At 40.1% G+C, this 19,294-nt stretch overlaps 1 protein-coding gene across 3 annotated transcripts in view; it reads right to left on the bottom strand.

Annotated features, from left to right (window-relative positions):
- Positions 1-14,640, bottom strand: part of SHROOM1 (shroom family member 1) — a 73,883-nt gene extending 59,243 nt beyond the window's left edge. For 2 of the 3 annotated variants that reach the window (XM_032769179.2, XM_032769183.2), the window contains exons 1-2: positions 14,458-14,640; positions 3,776-3,946 (exon numbers count right to left, since the gene is read on the bottom strand). The gene's annotated coding sequence lies outside the window, so the exon portion shown is untranslated. Of the gene's footprint in view, positions 1-3,775; positions 3,947-11,180; positions 11,254-14,457 lie in introns of those variants that run through there. The other variant, XM_032769180.2, reaches the window with a different exon arrangement.
- Positions 14,641-19,294: the final 4,654 nt, after the last annotated feature.

The following is a 19,294-nucleotide window of genomic DNA, read 5'->3' as shown; positions in this document are numbered from 1 at the left end:
AGCCTCTTTTTTGGGATTTTTTTTCAGACTGCATCGCCACCCGTTGCTTGATCGAGCTCCACGCTGGGGCAAACCAGGAAATGTAATTCAAATTTCGCGGGGGGCCTTTCTGTTTTTTACCTGCCTGCTGGGATTCCGATTTTTTCAAGATGCTGTCCAAGGCGGTTCAGCTGGTGCACAAGACTGGGAACTATGGGATAGCTACGGAACGGCTACCCACAGTGCACCGCTCCAGAAATTGACGCGAGCCATGGAGCATGGACGCACACTATCGAATTAACGTGCCTAGTGTGGACGCTCACAGTCGATTTTATAATATCAATTTTATTAGACCGATTTTAGCTAATTCGATATTATCCCGTAGTGTAGACGTGGTGAGAAGAGGAAGAGAGGTACAGAGGGGGGAAGTGACTTGCTCAAGGTCACACAACAGCTCAGAGCTGGGAACAGAATCCAAGTCTCTTGACTTCCAGGAGACAGTGCTGCCCAGTATTACCCAGGCACATGTGTGTAACTGAGAATAGGAGTGTGGGTTTGCAAATGCATAGAAAGTCAATAGAACAGTAAGACCACCTAGAACTCCGGGATGAAGGCAAGGTTGCCGACTCTGCTCCTCTGGCTGGCACAATGAAACTCTTGTCAATAAGAGTAAGGTTCATCTGTGTGAGAGACAGAACTTTCCTGGGATTGGTCAGAATGTGGAACGAACTTCTCCAGGAACAAAGGACCATCACAAACCTCTCCCCTTACACTCCAAGTGCCAGGTGCATTTGTTCACGCTTCCTTCTAACATAATCACATAGCAAAGTGACGTTAAAAAACACCACCACCACCTTATTACCCAAAACACTCCACTGCATACACAATTCTTTTGCTGGGGAGAGGATGAGAGAATAAGCCACAAGAGACATATGTCAGGATATGTCTATACTAGGGCTTGCGGAGATATAACTGCACTAGCTCTGATTGAAACAAAAGTATATAGGCAGCAGTAAGAGTGATGGGAGGAGCTGGCAATCCTAAGTACAGTCCTGGCCAAGACCCGTACTGGGGAGGTTAGACTGTGACACTGCTCATGCCACTTCTATTTTTAGCTTGATCAGAGCAAATGCGGGTCACTCTCCTCAAACTGGAATTTATACCTTCCAGCTCCAGTGCAGACCTACCCTCAGACACATCACTAAATGCGCTACTGGAAGGCACACAGATACTCTGGTAATGAGCATGGTATAAAAACCTATATAGAATAGAATAGCCTGTGACAATGATTTTATGAAGTCTGCAGATAGGAATGTCCCTGTACCGCAATTCATATTCAACAGAGTTTAAATTTGGTTTTCTAAGAGGACACCATTTTAAAAACCAAGTTGGGTTTATCAACCAGAATATGAGCACCAACTCCTTCTGTTGTTTTAAATACTTGCCTGCTACTGAAGTAGTTCATGAATCTTTAAGTATGAACAATCAAGTCATATTTCAACATCCCTTTAGAAAACAAAAACAAACATCAAACAAGTTTCCCACATGTTCCCTTTTTAAGGACGTACAACTTCTATTCTATTGAAAGCAAAAACCTGAACATATTAATTCAAAAGAAAAGAATAAATTTGCCTAAATAATGACTAAAGGAAAACATAACTAAGTACAAATGTTTGAAGAGCTAAAATCCTATTAAAGAGATCAAATTGTTTAAGCTGGTCTCAGGAGTTATAACTAAAATTAGTGCCATGACACTGGGCAAAGGAAAAATTTAAGCCTAGAATGTGACAAATTCCCTTTTGAGGGAATACATCATATATGAAATATCAGGCATTACATTTCATTTGATACATACTGTGAATCCGGATAATCATGATTTGTAGGAGGAAAGTGCCCTATTCCAACAGATGTGATTTACCTTGCTATATGGATAGTTTGTATTCATGCAGCACTACCTGAAGGAAGAAAGGATGAATTTATACTTCATAATCCACCTAATATGATGACTAAGGGCATAAAGACAGAACACTGTCTGAATGAGAGAGTTGCAGCTGTAGCTAAATGTGGACAGGAAATCAGACTGAAGTTCCCAGAGGAGTAGGTAGCTTTGAAATTATATAATTTGTGACTTGATATAATTATTTGTTGTAATTTTTAGGAAATCTTTCATTTTTACCTTTGGCATCCTCATTATGGGCCTCAACCTGCAGCGTGCTAAGAGCTTCGTGTGAGGTGCTGAGAGTGTCAACTCATTTTGAAACCAATGGGAATTGACATCTCCTTCTGCAGCACAGGAGGCACTCAACATTTTGCAGGATAAGACTGTGTAAGAGCAAGGATTTTGCCGCTCTGTGTGGCCCTGTGTGAGGCAGCACCATTCAGCCAAGCTGCTTCTTTTGTGGCAGCTATCTGCTAGTGTGCACTTCAGGGGCTCAGACCGATGGTATTGGCTCTGGTCCTCCAACAGAAGGAAAACAGATACATGTTCCTCTGTGATTTGTTTTATTTATATTGTTTCTGAATTTATAGGGCCAAGACTTTCAGAGGGAGTTGTGTTTATTATCACATATGCATACACAACTGTACACACAAATTAACACAGACAGACCATATGGTGCTTTCTAGTTCTCAGTCTCCTACACTAACTAAACAGCCTGTCCTACCTAAAGTAACCACACAGAATCTCAATAGTCTTCCAAACGGAGTAGAGAAAGCCCCATCACTTGTGTCATTTAAAACTAGCCTGGGTGAAGGTACCACATGGGTAAGCAAATTTCTTCTGGCAGCCTCATTAACATGCTTCAGTCCTGAACCAGTGGAACCATTGAGAGAGGTCTCCATGGCATCCAAACCATGGCAGCAGGAACACCAAAGTAATGGCAGTTGTACTAATGATAGTAGACGTTGTGATGTGACCACTGATCCATTGGTGATTGGATGAGACCACCAACTCAAAATGAGGTTTAGGGCTAGGTTCTGCTCCATTGACATCTAGGGTCAGGGCATTATTAGGTAAAAAGCACTGACAGAACTGCCAGCCAGCTATAGGAAGCTGTTAGTGTCTTAAAGTCTATTGCCTTCCCCTTACCATCCTTCTTCTATAGGTAACAGTATTATATGTCTGAGACTTAAATGTAATAATAATTCCTATTTAGGAGAGACAATCAGGAATCATGTCTGTAGCTAAGTACCGATAAGAAACAGTGCTGCAAAACTCGAATAAAACACAGTTCCCAGCAAACTGCAATTCATTTGTTTCTCTTCCAGGGGAGAAAAATGAAACAAGTTAAACGAGAGGGATGTTTAGTTCCCAGGGACAAGGACCCAGCTGAAGAGGCGCAATAACAACTAAGGCCTGCTTTTGTCATCAGGTACGCATTCCTTTCTTTGAATACTAAAATAAATAAATAAATGAAGAGGGCTTCTGTTGGTGTGTTGATATAGTTACACAGCAAGGGCAGAGCCCAGCTCTCTGTTTTCTCTCACAACACTCAGGCACAATGGTGTCCTTATTACAGGGAGCCTAAATAAATAATACAGCCGCAGACATAAGAAAGGGAAGGAGCATTACAATATTGAGTTCTAAAACCAGAATGGGGGACTTTTTCCTACTGAGCAAACAAGACTTAGCCCAGTATGATTTAGAAACCCATCAACTTAGACAATGGTCTGATCTAGCAGTTTTTTGAAAGGCAAAAATTGCATTGTCCCAATAGGGTTACACCAGTTACCCCAACTGAGGATTTGGTCCATTTGCTTGAATCCAGGGTACTGACTGAAAGTAGAAGTTACTTACCTTATGTATGTTTTTGTTGGTGCTTCCTTGACTTCAATGGGAGTTTTGATTGTACAAAGACGGCAGTATCTGGCCCAATCTCTCTCTCTTGAATGCAGATCTGACTCATTAATCTTTTGAGGACTGCAGGCATATCTTCATATTCTGCTAAGCATTCATTTGGCTGGTAGTCTGGAAAATACCAGTTAATCATTTAAAGTTTGGAATCCTCTGAACTTCAGAAGACATTGGGAGGGCAGAACAACATATAAATCCATTAAATTCCCCACTTGTCATTTTTGTGACTCTGACCTTTAAAATGGGATTTTATGTGTTTAACATTTATATTTTACTAGGAACAATTTCTTTTTACTAACTAAAAATGTCACTGTCAGCCAAGTGCCTGAGCCAGTAAGAGTTTTGGGGGTGGAAGAAACACAAGATTAAGTCCCAAGAACATTAACACATGGATGGTAAAGTTATAAAGAATGAGGAATAAATAATATTAAACAGAAAAACAAGAGACATAAGGATTTGACTTTTATGGACATTATTTCTTACATGTCCGAAATGTAAGAGGCGTTATAACTGGTTTACTGTATTTTTAGTTTCATAACTTAATATGTCTGAGACTAATTATATTAACAAGAGAAGGAACACCACAGTTCTCTAGATGGGGAAATTAAGGTTGAAAGCCTCGCTTACTTTCTCATGTAATAACAGACATAATGACTGAAGATTTTACATCCAATTGACACGCCTGGCTAAACTTGTAAGTGTTATCAATTAAGTGGAAAGAAACAAGAAGGATTTGATCAGATTTAGTCCAACTATCTTTTGTGGAGGTTTATGTTTAATACATTTCAGGCAAAATTTCCAATGAACACTTGAAAAACGACCTGGGATTAAAAGCGATATCCAAATAATTAATGAATTTATACATTCTGAAATGTAAAATTTGGCAAGGACATCTGTTAGCAGGAACAACTTGAGGTTTTTACATGTGCACCTGGATAAATATAATAAAATCATACTTTGTACTTAAACAGCCCTTATCTATATACCTTAGAGCACTTATATTACATAGGGAAATCTAAATTCAGAGTTATAAAATAATTTGTCCAAATGCAGACAGTGAGTCCATGGCAGATCTGGGAATAGACTGCATGCCTTCTAACTCTCAATCCCATGTCCTGTCTACATTGTTTCCTCCTAGACCAGGTTACTACGTTGCATACATATTTTGTGACAACATTTTCAGAGGTCCATTAAAAATAAGCCCCAAATCTTCAGACCCAAGAGACGTAAGACTGACGCACTCAAATCTATATTTATTTACCTAAATAGAGGGTTTTCAGAAGTGCTGGGCAAACTCCCACTGAAATGCTATTGAAGCACTGTGAAAAGTCACACTACTTATTAGGTGCCTTAATATGGATTTAGGTGCCTAATTATATATCCTGTGTCTGTGGAAGGGCTTCCATATGTCTTCCACATTCTATGGCATGAGGTCTGCCATTTGGAATATGAGAACAGCTGGGGAGAGAGGAAGGGTTGAGGAGGAATAGATACATCATTGAATCATTCTCACCCATGTAATTCTAGGCTTGGTTATGTCTCTGCATCTGTCTGCTGTGTGTGATTCTTCATCCCCTGCTGGAAAACACCACATGACTGCAACAGGAGCCAGTCTGACTGAGTAGCAGATGCTACTTGTAGAAAAAATAACATTCTCTGGCTCAAACAGCTTATTTTATCAAGATATTGTGAGCTAGTCTCACAAGACTTTGGCCAAAACTATGGAAATCAGCATTGATATAATATACCTGGACTTCTCTAAATCATATGACTAGGTACTGCATGATATTTTGATTAAAAGTCTAGAATAATACAAAATTAACATGGCACACATTGAATAGATTCAAAACTGGCTAATCGTTAGGTCCCAAAATGTAGTTGTAAATGGGGATTCATCACAGCATTTCTAATAGGGTCCCACAGGAAGGAATCGGTTCTTGGTCCTACGCTTTTTAACATTTTTATCATGACCTGGAAGAAAACATAAAATATCACTGAAGGATGGACATAAGAATTGGGTGAGTGGTAAACAATGAAGAGGATGGGACACAGTTACAGAGCAATCTTGATTGCTTGGTAAACTGGGCACAAGCAAACAATTAGTTTTTAATATAGGTAAATGTAAATTATACATCTAGGAACAAAGAACGGACGTCATTCTTACAAGATGGTGGACTCTATCCTGGACGGAGTGACTCTGAAAAAGATTTGAAGGTCATTGTGGACAATTAGCTGAACATGAGCTTCTGATGCAACAAATGGCAAGTGAGATCCTTGGATGCATAAACAGGGAAATCTTAGTAGGCAGAGAGGTTGTTTTACATCTGTTTTTGGCACTGGTGCAACCGCTGCTAGAATATTGTGTCCAATTCTGGTGTCCACTATTCAAGAAGGATGTGGATAAATAAGAAAGGGTTCAGAGAAGAGCCGCAAGAATGACTGAAGGACTAGAAAACCTGCCTTATAGTGATAGACTCAAGGAAAGAAGGTTAAAAGATGACTTGATCACAGTCTACAAACACCTACATGGGGAACAAATATTAATAATGGGCTCTTTCAGTCTAGCATAGAAAGGTATAACAGGATCCATTGCCTGTAAGCTGAAGCTAGACAAATTCAGACTGGATATAATGCATACATTTTTAATAGTGAAGGTAATTAACTGTTGGAACAATTTACCAGATTCATGGTGGATTTTCTATCACGCACAATTTTTAAACCAAGATTTTAAAAAATAAAATAAAATGCTTAGTACCAAAGGAATTATTTGTTTTCGGAAGTTCTATGGCCTGTGTTATACAGAAGGTCAGACTAGATGAGCACAGTGGTCCCTTCTAGTCTTGGAATCTGTGAAACTGGGTTACATTTAGGGCAATCACAGTGTTGTGAACAAAAGAGATTTTTATCTGTTCTTACAAAGAAAAGATAAATATCTGTCACTCTCTTCTCGGGAGAAATGAAAGTGGTTCACTATCTGTCACCCCTTCTATCTTTTGTCTCTCTGCTGAGGCTGACCAAATTAAAACCTGGTTTGTATAGTGGCTTTTCCTAATCCCCTGTCCATCCAGTCTTTATTCATAAAAGTATGCTGAACACTTGGGACAAAGTTCTCCTTTCAGAACATTCTTAGTACCTTTTCCAGACCCGAAGAAGAGCTGTGTGTAAGCTCAAAAGCTTGTCTCTCTGACCAACAAAAGTTGGTCCAATAAAAGATAGTACCCTTACCCACGTGTCTCTCTAAATTACATATACACACACATTTGCAAGAACATACAAACTCGGGCTTGTTGCCAGGGTCCACGGCAGAGTGCTACCCTCAGTGCTGCATAGCTGACTACCCTGAAAACATGCAGAGATCTGACTCTACAGGGCCTCTAGCAAGAATCATGGAAGGGTTAATGAGGGATGGTACACATTCTTATGCAGCAATACTCACCACCCTATGGCTTCTGCACGTAGACTCCCAAGCATTTGACTCCTACTCTCAGAAGAAGAAATTGCACCAGGGAACATGTTATGCAGAAGGTCAGACTAGATGATCTAATGGCCCCAGCTGAATCTATGGTGGAGTTTGTAAGAGAACAGGGGGCTTGGCCTTTACAGGTTCAGACAGACTCTAATCTTTTGGAGGATGCATTTCTGCAGGCTGTTTGCAGCCAGAATTTGGACTTTTGTAGCAGCACAACCTGGGCATGTTTGGCACCCATTTAGGCAGAATCACACCTGTTTTCAGAATATGGCCCATAATGTAATTTTCATTCTATGAACTCCAAATGAAGTCCAAGCATGGAAGAAGTGCAGACATCCACCTTGTGGCTAACAGATCTATATGTGGATCAGAGCGGAGCCTTCACATTGCAATTGAATTGTCTTCAAAGAGTCATGTAAAATGGCCTTCTTCAGCAGCAGAGAGGGATTTGAAGGAGGGAAAGTATGGACAGGTGCAAATTGAACATTTGCCGTTAGCAGAAAGACCACACTATTTGTGGATTAGACGAAAACACGAATAGTATGAGCTCAGCTGATCTTTAATTGGAAGGGCCCTTAAACATAAATCTCCCAGTAATGTGGAGTATGTGCATACTTCTATTGTGGGGAATTAGAAGAGACGATCTTTTAGACTCAATGAAACAAATATTCCTGGTGCAAGCTGAGCAGTTAGTTTTTCAAATTCTCATCTGGCATGCAGTATAGCAGACAGTTTATGTTCTCTTGAGATATCACACAGCTGATGTTCTGAGCATGCCAAAGTGGGGTGGGTACCACATACCATAGTCTGGATGAGTCTCCTTATCAGACCAAGTGAGTATTGGCAATATTGTTTCCTTAAAAGATTTACAAAGGTGAAGAGCCAGTGAGGTCAGTCTGGAAAATTTAGAAATGGATTGTTTCTCAGAACCCCTGTTTGTTCAGTGAGATAGTGTCAATTATGTACAAAGCAGCACGGAATCTTTAATTCTTGTTTCTTTGCAAAATATGCTCTTAACTGGGTCATGCTGGCTAGTAGCATTTTAGACAGCAAAACATTGATCAGTAGCAATAAAACTGAATCAAAAACCCCTCAGATGTACACCACACACTTGGATAGCAGTCAGAAATCCATACTCAAATTTTACAGATTAAATGTATGCTTATAATGGGCCAAGCCAGTTAGGATTTCTTGGCTTGTAACATAGTGGCTAATTTTCTTCATCTTATCGTTGTCATCAAAGGGTAGTTCTTTCAATGCCAGGGGGGGGGGGGGGAATTGGGGGGAGGGAAGGTCACATTTTACATTAATTTAATACAAATCTGCAACAATGGAATGCATGTGGTCAAGTTAACCTAATTTGTGTATGAGAGAAAAATGAAGTATCAGTTATATAATGCCATATGCATGGTCTTACACTGTGTGCCATACAGAATTTATATTTTCTATCATATGATATCACCCAAGAGTATATATAGATCTGAACTAGGGCATTATATAAAAAATAGCATTTAATTTTTTTGTTTATTTGTAATTCTAGATTGATTTGGACTGAATGACAATGACAGCTTGTAACTTAAAATAGTGGGCCAGATCCAGGGCTGGTGTAAATAGATGTAACTCCATTGACTTCCAGTTTACACCACTGAGGATCTGGCCCAATGCTCAACATATGGAACTATTCAGTGCCAAAAATTCAAACACTTTGTGGACATAACATTACCATCCTGCTGCCAGTTAAGGATTTTCCAGACCACTAAAAAAAATATGCTGATCAGGCTATTTATAAAGCACTGGACCATGTTAATTTATTTTTTTTAAAAATACAGATGGCTTTTGCCACAACAAAATTAACATTTCATTGGTCTGGTTTTGTTTTTTTTTAATTTTTTATTAAGGCAAAGTTATAATACAATGTTTAAATATTCAGTGTAGTATGTTCTTATTCAGGATCAAGTTATGTACAGAGAAACTGACTGAGGATTCTGGCCTGCTGGCTGGGGAGCCCTCCTCCTTGAAGTATGGCAGAAAGGGTCACCACAGTTCTAAATAACTATGTAAGTCGGAGGTTCTAATGGTCGCCTCGGGGATGGGGGTTGTCTAACTCTGAAATGTCTGTAACTCTGAACAAGACATTATGGACTTCAGCCGTGGGGGCGGGACGGGGAGGGGTGTCAGGGTTTGTGACCCTCCAGAGCGCTAGGGCTCAGCTTTAGATCTGGGGGAAGTGCTGGTGCTCAGGGCTTCAGCCCCATGGCTCCGTTCCTGGCTTCTGCCTCATGAGGGGTGCCAGGGTTCAGGGCTTCCGTCCCATAGCTCCATTCCAGGCTGAAGCCCCATGTGGGGCACCGGGACTCCCCCATGGATCTCCTCACAATTTCAGTGGGAGGCATTGGAGCCTGGAGATTTAGCTATGAGAGGAGCGCTAGGGCTGAAACCAGTGTTCCCCTTGTAGCTAAAGCCCCGAGCTCCAGTGTCCCCCACAGCGCTAAAGCCAGGAAAGGGGTCACAGGGCTGTGGAGCTGAAGCTCTGAGCCGTGGTGCTCCCAAGGGTCAGAAGCCCTGAGGACCCTGAGCCCCACCTCCTGTCTGGAGTCCTGCTCGCCCCCTGCAGCTGCAGTCCTAACCCCTCCCCACCAGCTGAAACTTTGAGCCCCAGGGCCACAGGAACCAGCTTCCTACAGGCCCCAGGGGTGCTCAACCCCAGCTCCACCCCAGGCCCCGCCTCCCACTTGACCCCTTCTTCTTCCCACTACACCCCCACCTGCCTCTTCCCCCCCCACAAGTGCACCCTGTCCCTGTTCCTCCCCCTAGTGCCTCCTGCACACCACGGAACAGCTGATCACGACAGGCAGGAGGCGCTGGGGGCGGGGGGCATCAGCTGGCTGTTGATAGGGGCTGAGCACTCACCATTTTTTTCTCCATGGGTCCTCCAGCCCCGGAGCCCCCCTGGAGTCAGTGCCTGTGCCCAAGGCTAAATCCCTGAGGCACTAAAGTCTTTGCTTGTGTGTGTGTGTGTGTGTGTGTGTGTGTCTGTCTGTCTGTCTGTCTCCACTGCTACCTGATTACTTCCAATTCCAGAGAATGTCTGGTTGACCGGAAAATCCATAACTCTGGTGTTCATATCAGAGTACTTGGTGTAAAATCTTTTCAAATCACAAAGACAGTCCACATTTCACATTATACCACACTTCCATAGGAGGAAGGGGTCACATGTTTCCAATAATCATAGAAACATAAGGCTGGAAGGGACCTTAAAAGGTCAGCTAGTCCAGACCCCTGACTGAAGAAGGATTAAGTACACCTAGACCATCTGTGACAGGTGCCTGTCTAACCTGTTCTTAAAAATTTCCAATGATGGAGATTCTACAATTTCCCTCGTAAGTCTGTCCCAGATCTTAACTATCCTTGTAGCTGGAAAATTTTCCCTACTTTCTAATCTAAATCTCCCTTGCTGCAGAATGAGCCAACTACTTCTTGTCCTACCTTCAGTGGACATGGAGAATAATTGATTGCCATCCTCTGTATAACAACTCTTAACATATTTGAAGACTTATCAGGTCTCCCCTCAGTCTTCTTTTCTCAAGACGAAATATGCCCAGTTTTTTTAACCTTTGAAGATGTATATTCCCTTTCCCATATAGAGACCCACTCATCCAGATCAATTTCTTTGTCCTAATCCCTCTCTGATCATTTCATCTGCATTGTTTTCTTATCAATATCCTTTTCAATCAAAACTGTGATTATATAAGTTCTAGCTAGCTCAACTGTGACTAAAGTTCTAGACAGCACTACCTCATATCCAGATTTTATTATAAAATATTTAACTTGTAAATATTGAAAATATGGGATCTTTATATTGTTTACATTATTACATACCTCCTGGTATGATTTCAAATCAGGACCCAGGAACAGCTGTCTGAATTGAGTAATTTCACTCTCAGCTCTTGACCAGAGCTCATAGAGTAGTAGTCACTCTCATACTTCCTAGAGAGAAATTTCTGATTGTTAATGCAAGTAGCTAAAAGAGAGGGCTTCGGTGACAGGAATTTAGAAAATTTGTCCAAAGCAGCTAAAATGGCCTGGCTGAATGGGTGACTTTTTATTTTTGGTGACCTTAGTCATGTTCATGATCTACTGAAAACCCAATTGGTCATATCTTTTAATTGTGATTCATAATATAATGAAATAATGATATGCCAAATTAGGGAAAGCTAGTCTACCCCACTTTGTAGGCTTATAGAAAACTTTAGAACTTTATGTTCCATATGAATTTTAATAGCACATCCTGCCATGTTTAATGTCATGTCACAGATACAAACAGGAATGCACTGAAGCAAAAACAGTAATTTTGGGAGGACATTAATCTTTACTGTATCTACCTTACAGAGCCAAGAAATGTGATATTTGTTCCATTCCTCCAAGTCTTATTATTTTATTCCACATTGGAGGGTAATTTGCATTTAAAAGATTTTACAGGCCTGATCCAAAAGCCCACTGCAGTCAATGGCTGTCTTTCAATGGACTTGGATAGGCTTTGGATCAGGCCCTAAATCAGCCAGGAGGAAATGGAGAGAAAATATCTAAAGCAATTCATCTTTCACATACTATTGAAACTAACATATTAGGGTATTTTCAAGGAAGTTTTACATTTCTACTGATTCTACTGTATAAATGGTGATGAAAAATGAGCAAAGAATACTGATGAACCGAAGAAGGTCAGCAGACAGGGAATGTAGGTCTCCTTAATCGTATGGTTCCCTGCTACTATAATAAATTCTAGGCATTGGAATTAGTATTTTTTGCCTTTCCCTTAAAGGTTCAGATCTTACACGGCTGTAAACTGGCATTATTCCATTAATTTCAAAAGTTGATTTATACCAGCTGAGGATCCAGCTAAACTCTACTGGTGAACAAATTCAAACATTATTGAAAAGTTTATAAAGCCACTGCTTACAAATAGGGGAAAAAGAAGTTATGTCTATTATTTTAAAGGCCTGAAAAGTTTTCATTATGTTAACAGCAGCTCTTCCCCCACCTCCAGGGCCTTAAATTAGAAATCTGAGTCTTGTCTCCGCTGGAAGACTCTATGGGTAATTGGAGAAACAATGAAATTATAACATCAAAATACTAAAGAAGTGAAACCTAGTCACACAAATTGGAAAGTGTTTTCTTATTAAGACTGTTTACAATGTGTGAGGTATGATTAGAATTAACAGTAATGATATTTCTAACCCAGGTTTTTTCTTTTGCGGGTCAATTTTAAAGATACTGAGCATGCTCACTGAGGATGGACTCTTCAGAGATTTTAGCTGCTAAAAATTATAGAAGTCTCCGAGTACATGCAAACTGCAATTTTCCAAAGACTTATAGCTTGGCCAATTTGGGCAGATTTTCACAAGGGACAGCAAAAAGCACACCCCTGCCATAAAGACCACTCCCTGGGGAATTTCAACTTTCTGTTCCAAGGCATGGAATCACTAGAGCTGTTCAAATAAAAAGGTATCCAAATTTTTTAAACAGAGGCAAAAAAAAATATTTTTCCCTAGCCTCTCTCTCTGAAACTATTGAGCCGTTTTGGCTGAATTAAAAAAAGAAAAATAATAATCAGCCTGAGGCAGACACAAGGCATGGAAAATTTCAGCCTCAATGGTTAACATTTGGCAAAGCTGTAAGCAAATGAAGACAGGGTCTTCTAATGGGAGGTATCCGGCAACCTTAACAATAGGAGGCACTACCAACCCAGCCTATAATTCTGCCTATTGTGGGCTAGATTCTGATACCCTTACTTAGTGAGGCCACTGGCGGATTTAAAGTGTTACTCAGCATGAGAAAGATATCAGGATCTGGCCCTCTGCATGTTTTGACTTGTACCTAAACACCAACTAATGCATATTGACAGCCTCAGTATGCAAAATATTCATAACAAGAGTCTTGAGTCTATAGGTTTTGCATTTTGTCCTCAATTTTTGTAAATATGGTCAGTTTTATGAAAGACCTGTGCAAGCTTGTGTGTCGTTTCACTTGAAACCAGGACCACTTCTAAGTGGGAGAAAAAAATCCACTTTCACTCAAAATGGATCTCTCTTTAAAAATGTCTTGGTACATATTTTTTAAAGTTTGAATTTCAATATTTTGTTTTGACATTAAGTTTCACATCAACATGCACAACATTTTGAAATTCTGGGTAGTTTCTTTTTTTTTTTTTTTTTAAATTACCAGTGTGTGAAAAAAATGGTAAAGGACAAAATAACCTGCAGCTCTATCATGACTTGTTTTCTGCAATATCTTGTGAAGAAATATTTGTTGTTCCACACAGCTCTGCTCAGTCCCTGCAATACTGGCATAAAATGCTGCTATAGAGAGTTATTTCTGAGATAAGCATCTTGTTAATGGGTTTCTGCACAACAGGAACAGAAAATTCAAGGCTATTATTGCCCCCATGATTTTTACAGGAAATAATTGTGTAGATCAAGACCTTGAAACAAATAATAAAGGTTCAAATCAGCTACTGAAAGGAACATATAAATAAAACCACATTAACATATTGGCTAAGTAGCAGAATAGTATAATTCCAGCACATTCTGAACTATAAAAGGATTATTTTCGCTTATAAAATATAATCTCACTATATAAATGTCATTTTTCTAAAACCTCCTCTGTTAACAGACAATATTACATTTTCTGATAGTGCAATTACTCGTTTAATACTGCAAAACTGATCAAAAGGCAATGCCCAGGAAACAAACACCGTTCCCTCCCCCCCGCCTTTTTTATTTCAGATACAGTTGTTTACAATAGGGGATGAGGAACTGTGTTTATGATTCACATTCAACAGGTTGGCTTAAAATATCGATTCTTCCAAACATTCTGAAGGCTCATTGAACTTTCCATTGTTTCATTACACCGATGGTCTTTTCTCCCACCTTGCTCCAGCATCACTAAATTCAGCGAGCTCTGTAGCTTTCCATTTACCGTCACAAAGGCAAGTTACCTCCACAAGCGCACACATTTACAGCAATTAGAGCCAATCAGTGTCATTCATATAGCTGGGGCATCATCATGAGCATCATCAAATCAGCATCCGGCTTTGTCAACAATGATTGCAAAAAAAACACAACAGCCCGGAACCCTGCCCGCAACCAACCATAATTACCTGCATCCCACTACTTGACCGCTCTCCCTTTGTGCTTCCCGTGAACGAGCTTGTCTTTTCCAGTAACTATTGCAGACAGTGCTGTTTCCCTTGCGGTGCCAGCACGGAGCAGAGGCTTGCTATTATTCCTTTCCACAGACACAGGCAGTCTAGAAGGAACTCTTTCCTTAGGCTCAGCCACAGATTAAACTCTACCAGTTTCTGCAGTTCCCCTAGCTACTTTTAGACTGTAAAGGTAACTGGGAGAGCTCCCTGTCCAATCAGATGGAAGGAGGTGGGGTTAGAATAATGAACCTGAAGCTCTGGCGTCAGAGTAGAAACATTTCAACATGACCCAGATCTCCTCATGCAAAAGGAGGGAAGAAAACACCAGCCAACACTGGGCAAAAGAATAACAGGCAGTTTATGTCACTGCTTACAGTACTAGTCAGGACTAGCTGGCAGTTAGAATCTACAAGGTACAGAAAAGGGCATCTAGGACAGACACGTATTCATAACACCTTCGCTGCAAAGAGGGGGCAGAGCTAAAGGGGGGGCGCTCATGTGATTGGTCCTATACTTAAGAAGCTGAGCTGGATCCAGACTAAAATCCCCAGAACTGAATGCCCCAGACTTTGGCAAGGGATCTGAATTTTGTGGTCTAGACCCAGCTCTGTTAAGACGCTGTCTTTGCAGCATCCAATCCGAGCTTGTACCTTCCTACAGAGATTGCTTTCCTTTTGGAAGGTGGGCAGTTAAGGCTTAAAGAGAAGCAGCCTCAGAATCCATAAGCTGTTCTGCTGCTCCACTTCCCTAAAAGTGAAAAAGGTTTTGTTTGTTTGTTTGTTTTAAAGTCAGCTACAGATGATGCTATGGAAACTCTCCTTATTACTCTCCTTATTACTTCACTGACTGTTTGAAGTTACCAATAGGAAATTTTAATATTTAACTGCAGCTTGCATTGATCTTACACACCACAAAGGCAATGGCAGAATTGCTGGATTTATCCTCAGATTTGTTATCCTAGTAAGAGATAATAAGGCCCATGCTGAATGAAATCAGAACGGAAGAACTGTGACTCTCAGTCCTGATACTGCTAATAACTAGTTGAGCATTTCCCTTTGCTCAAATGAAGGACTCTATTTTGGGAGCAGTGGGATCTGAACTTATGGCAGACTTTAAGGTAATAGGGAGCATCCCTTGAACACAAGCACATGGATTAGTTAGGGAAATATATATATTCTTAGCACATGAAAAACATTTAACATGAATTTACAACCAAGAGCCAATTTTTATAACTGGAATCTACAATAGAAATGCGGACAGACTAACAATATCATTAATGACTCCCAGTCCTAAATTCACTGGGAAAACCTAGAAGATTATTTAGTACAGTGGTTTTCAACCTGTGGTCCATGGATCTCTAGAGGACTGCAGACTATGTCTAAGATTTCCAAAGGGGTCCACACCTCCATTTGAAATTGTTTAGGGGGCCACAAATGAAAAAAGGTTGAAAACCACTGATTTAGTAGAACAGAGAAGAGTTGCATTGCATGGGTACCGTTCAAGACTAGTGATATCTGAAAGTGAACAGGCAGAACTAGCACAAAGATGTCATTGGCGCCAATTCACAACAGTAGATAATCATCATACCGTGTCAGAATCAAAACACATACCCCGCGGAGCTTCCACTGATGCGCCCCACTTGCAGCTTCTGCCACTCTTTTACAAATACACAATTGCTATATCCAAATAAAAGCACTGCTTTCCTTTTTGTGAAGATACCCAGGGGGAAAAACTCCCAGTCTAAGTCACTAGGGGTTGACAGCAGGAAAACAAACTTATGTTGAAGTTAATGCAAGTGCTGAAGGAAAAGGTCACCAAGCACTACCAATTCCCAAGAAGTACCATGCTGCATCTTCCAGTGGTGTCCTGTGAGAAGCAGAATAAACTCCCAGCACAACAGCAGGACCTGGCACAACTCCTTCTCCAGCAACTATGCTTAAACAAGGTGAATGAGTGCAATTCTAAACAATCCAAAAGGGCTCAACTTCCTCTGACATGCACATCTAATACAGGCCAAGTAACTGGGAGTCTTTGGTTAATGCACTAAGATTCAGTATTTAAGCACAAACAGGTGAATTGAATGGGTATCTGCTTGAAATTTACTCAGAGTCCTCCTCTTCCACTAGGCTTTTACATAACACTGTAACGGAATCTTTGTGGACCATTCTCTACTTCTGTTGTTCCCAAGTTCTAGGCGGGAATACAGAGGGGATCTTTCCAGAGCACCACAGTACCCAGTGGGAGCACATTCACCTGTTCTGAGTATATCTAGGACTCCAAACAAAAATATTTGGTAGATACAACTTTTACAAAATCTGTCTCACTCTATTACATTTTTAGTGCACACATGTGGAGGGACTAGCACATTTAACTAATGCCCGTTGAGTGGATGAACTACAGAAATTCCACTTTAATAGATGTGCCATAACACTAAAAGAATAACTTTATATGGGACTGGATGGCCAATAGTATTAGTAAATGTTCACAGAGCATTTCACCCTAACTGCCCGGTTCAAATCAGTCTAAGGGTTGGTAATGACTGAAAGATGTTACGCTGTGTTATTCAGTGGCTTGTGTGAAATGAATCTGTGACCTCAATTTAGTTCCTAGTGGACAGGTGTCCATGTCACCACTAGTTGTTGGTCTTTGCAGACAAGCCAAGGAGTAAATGGGCCTGGAAATGTAACTTCTGTATCTTTTTATGCTTTTTAGTGTATGGATCCCATGGGGATATGCAGTCTAGAAATACTTTGAACAGTAATGGTTCCTCCAGGACAGGGATGCTTCAGGGAGCTGGAACTGCTGCAGTAGCTGTTGTGTGGATAGAAAACTGTTCTCTGCAGCTGTCAATCTGTTATTTTTCAGAAGCACTAAATTCTCATTATTTTAAAATTAGTATCTGATTCCCAACACTGGAAGAGCTGTTAGATTTCATGTGATTTTTGCTTAAAATATAGCAGTCTAATGAACTGCCTTACTGTGGAGTATCCCACAGTCTTCCTTAATGAATTTCAATAGTAAAGCAATGTGTAACTGAGATGTGAATTAAGCCCTTGATATTGAAGAGCTCTAAAAACATACTTTGGAAACACATACCTCCACTGTTGTAAAACTGGAGAGGTTTGGTAAAGACAACACACATCCACCCATACTGCTATTGACAGTCTAGTGTCAGAGGACCAAGTTTCTTCTGGTTTTTAGTGACTGAAACTGCCAAGCACCTACTTGCTAATCATATATTTTCACAACAGGATAAAGTGAAACTCTTCCCATGCTATCACTTATTCCATCACTACTGAATCAACAAAACAATCGATTACTCTGTCCAAAGTGTCCACATGGTCATTTATTGTAAACGTTATTTTGGTCAAGAATTGACAGTAATTCTAGACAAAGCGACAGGAAGGCAATATGGGCTGAACACACAAATAGCCGCCAAAAATTCTGGAGTTCAATCCCAGCTTTGCACTAACTTGCTGTGCACCCTTTGGCAAGTCACTTTGCCTTCCTGTATGCCACAATTTTGTCATATGTAAAGTGTGAAATAATAATAATCCATGATATTTCATGTATCTGTTAATATTTGTACAGTGCTTTCAATGATGTAAAGAGCCACAGAAGATACGGTTATATATATATGTGTAAATAACACAACAAATTAGAGGAAAGACTTCACCATTGATGAGTGGATCCGTATCCAATATAGAAGTCAGTAGACTGTTAAACAGGAGGAATTAACTTAAAATCTTATTTTTAATAAATCTAAATATTAGTGATGAAAAAGGACTATTAGATCATATAGACCCTGTAACTTTAAGCAGATATGTACAGGAAAGAAGAGATACCGGCTGTGAACAATGTAAATTCAACTGTGGCTACCTTATTCGTTAACATTTGAAAAGTCTGTTAGGTAGCATCATATATAATTATTTTAAAGCGTTGGGTAGCAAGTATTTAAGATTGACCCCTATGACCTCACTTTTTGCACTCAGTGACTTTATTTACCTGGGATAGTAACTAATTGCTCATATTTTAGTGGCCACAAAATCATGTTATTTCTGTAAACAAATAGAGCATCGAAATCTTTTGGTGTTTATGGTAACAATGAGCTGCCATAACAAATAATATTTCTCCTTTTGTTTCTAAACACACTTAATTTCTAAATATCTTTGGAAATTGCCACTGCTCACATCTGTGTAGCAACAGCATGATTAAGACATTTGTGGAGATGTAGTAAGTTAAGCTTCTATAGACAATATTAATGGACTCTGCAGAAAGCACCTGACATTTCTTGTGTTTCAAAGTCCACTGAATCGGCTCAGTGAGCTAGAATTAAAACCCTTGTTTATCATGGCATAACATCTATACCTGTGACTAATGCTTTTGCTGTCTTGTGGAAACAAACAAACCTCAGTACCTAACTACAGGGCAAAGCCACACATTCCTCAGGTCTCATTTACAGGAATTTAAAAATTATTAGCAGAAGAATTTACTGACCAGTGTCGTTGGTGTGCTTCTTGATGAAAAAGGAAGACATGGTTCCTGTCCCAAGAATCTTAAATTTAATAATAGACAGAACAAAATATTTAAGATATATAATGCATTGGAAGACCGGATAATAGTCTAATAATGCTGTGGATTTTTTTTAAAGGGACATGATCGACTCTAATTTGGCTCAGATTTTGAGTTTTATTTAAAAAACTCCAACGCCCCAATATCACAAACACTTGTGCATATGTGTGGCTACTCATGTAAGTAGTCCCTTTTACTTCAGTAGGATTACTCACTTGAA

Source organism: Chelonoidis abingdonii, chromosome 7, assembly GCF_003597395.2.
Source record: "Chelonoidis abingdonii isolate Lonesome George chromosome 7, CheloAbing_2.0, whole genome shotgun sequence".
Classification (NCBI taxonomy): Eukaryota; Metazoa; Chordata; order Testudines; family Testudinidae; genus Chelonoidis; species Chelonoidis abingdonii.
Note: the sequence above shows the minus strand (reverse complement) of the source record. Positions and strands in the feature narration are given on the sequence as shown.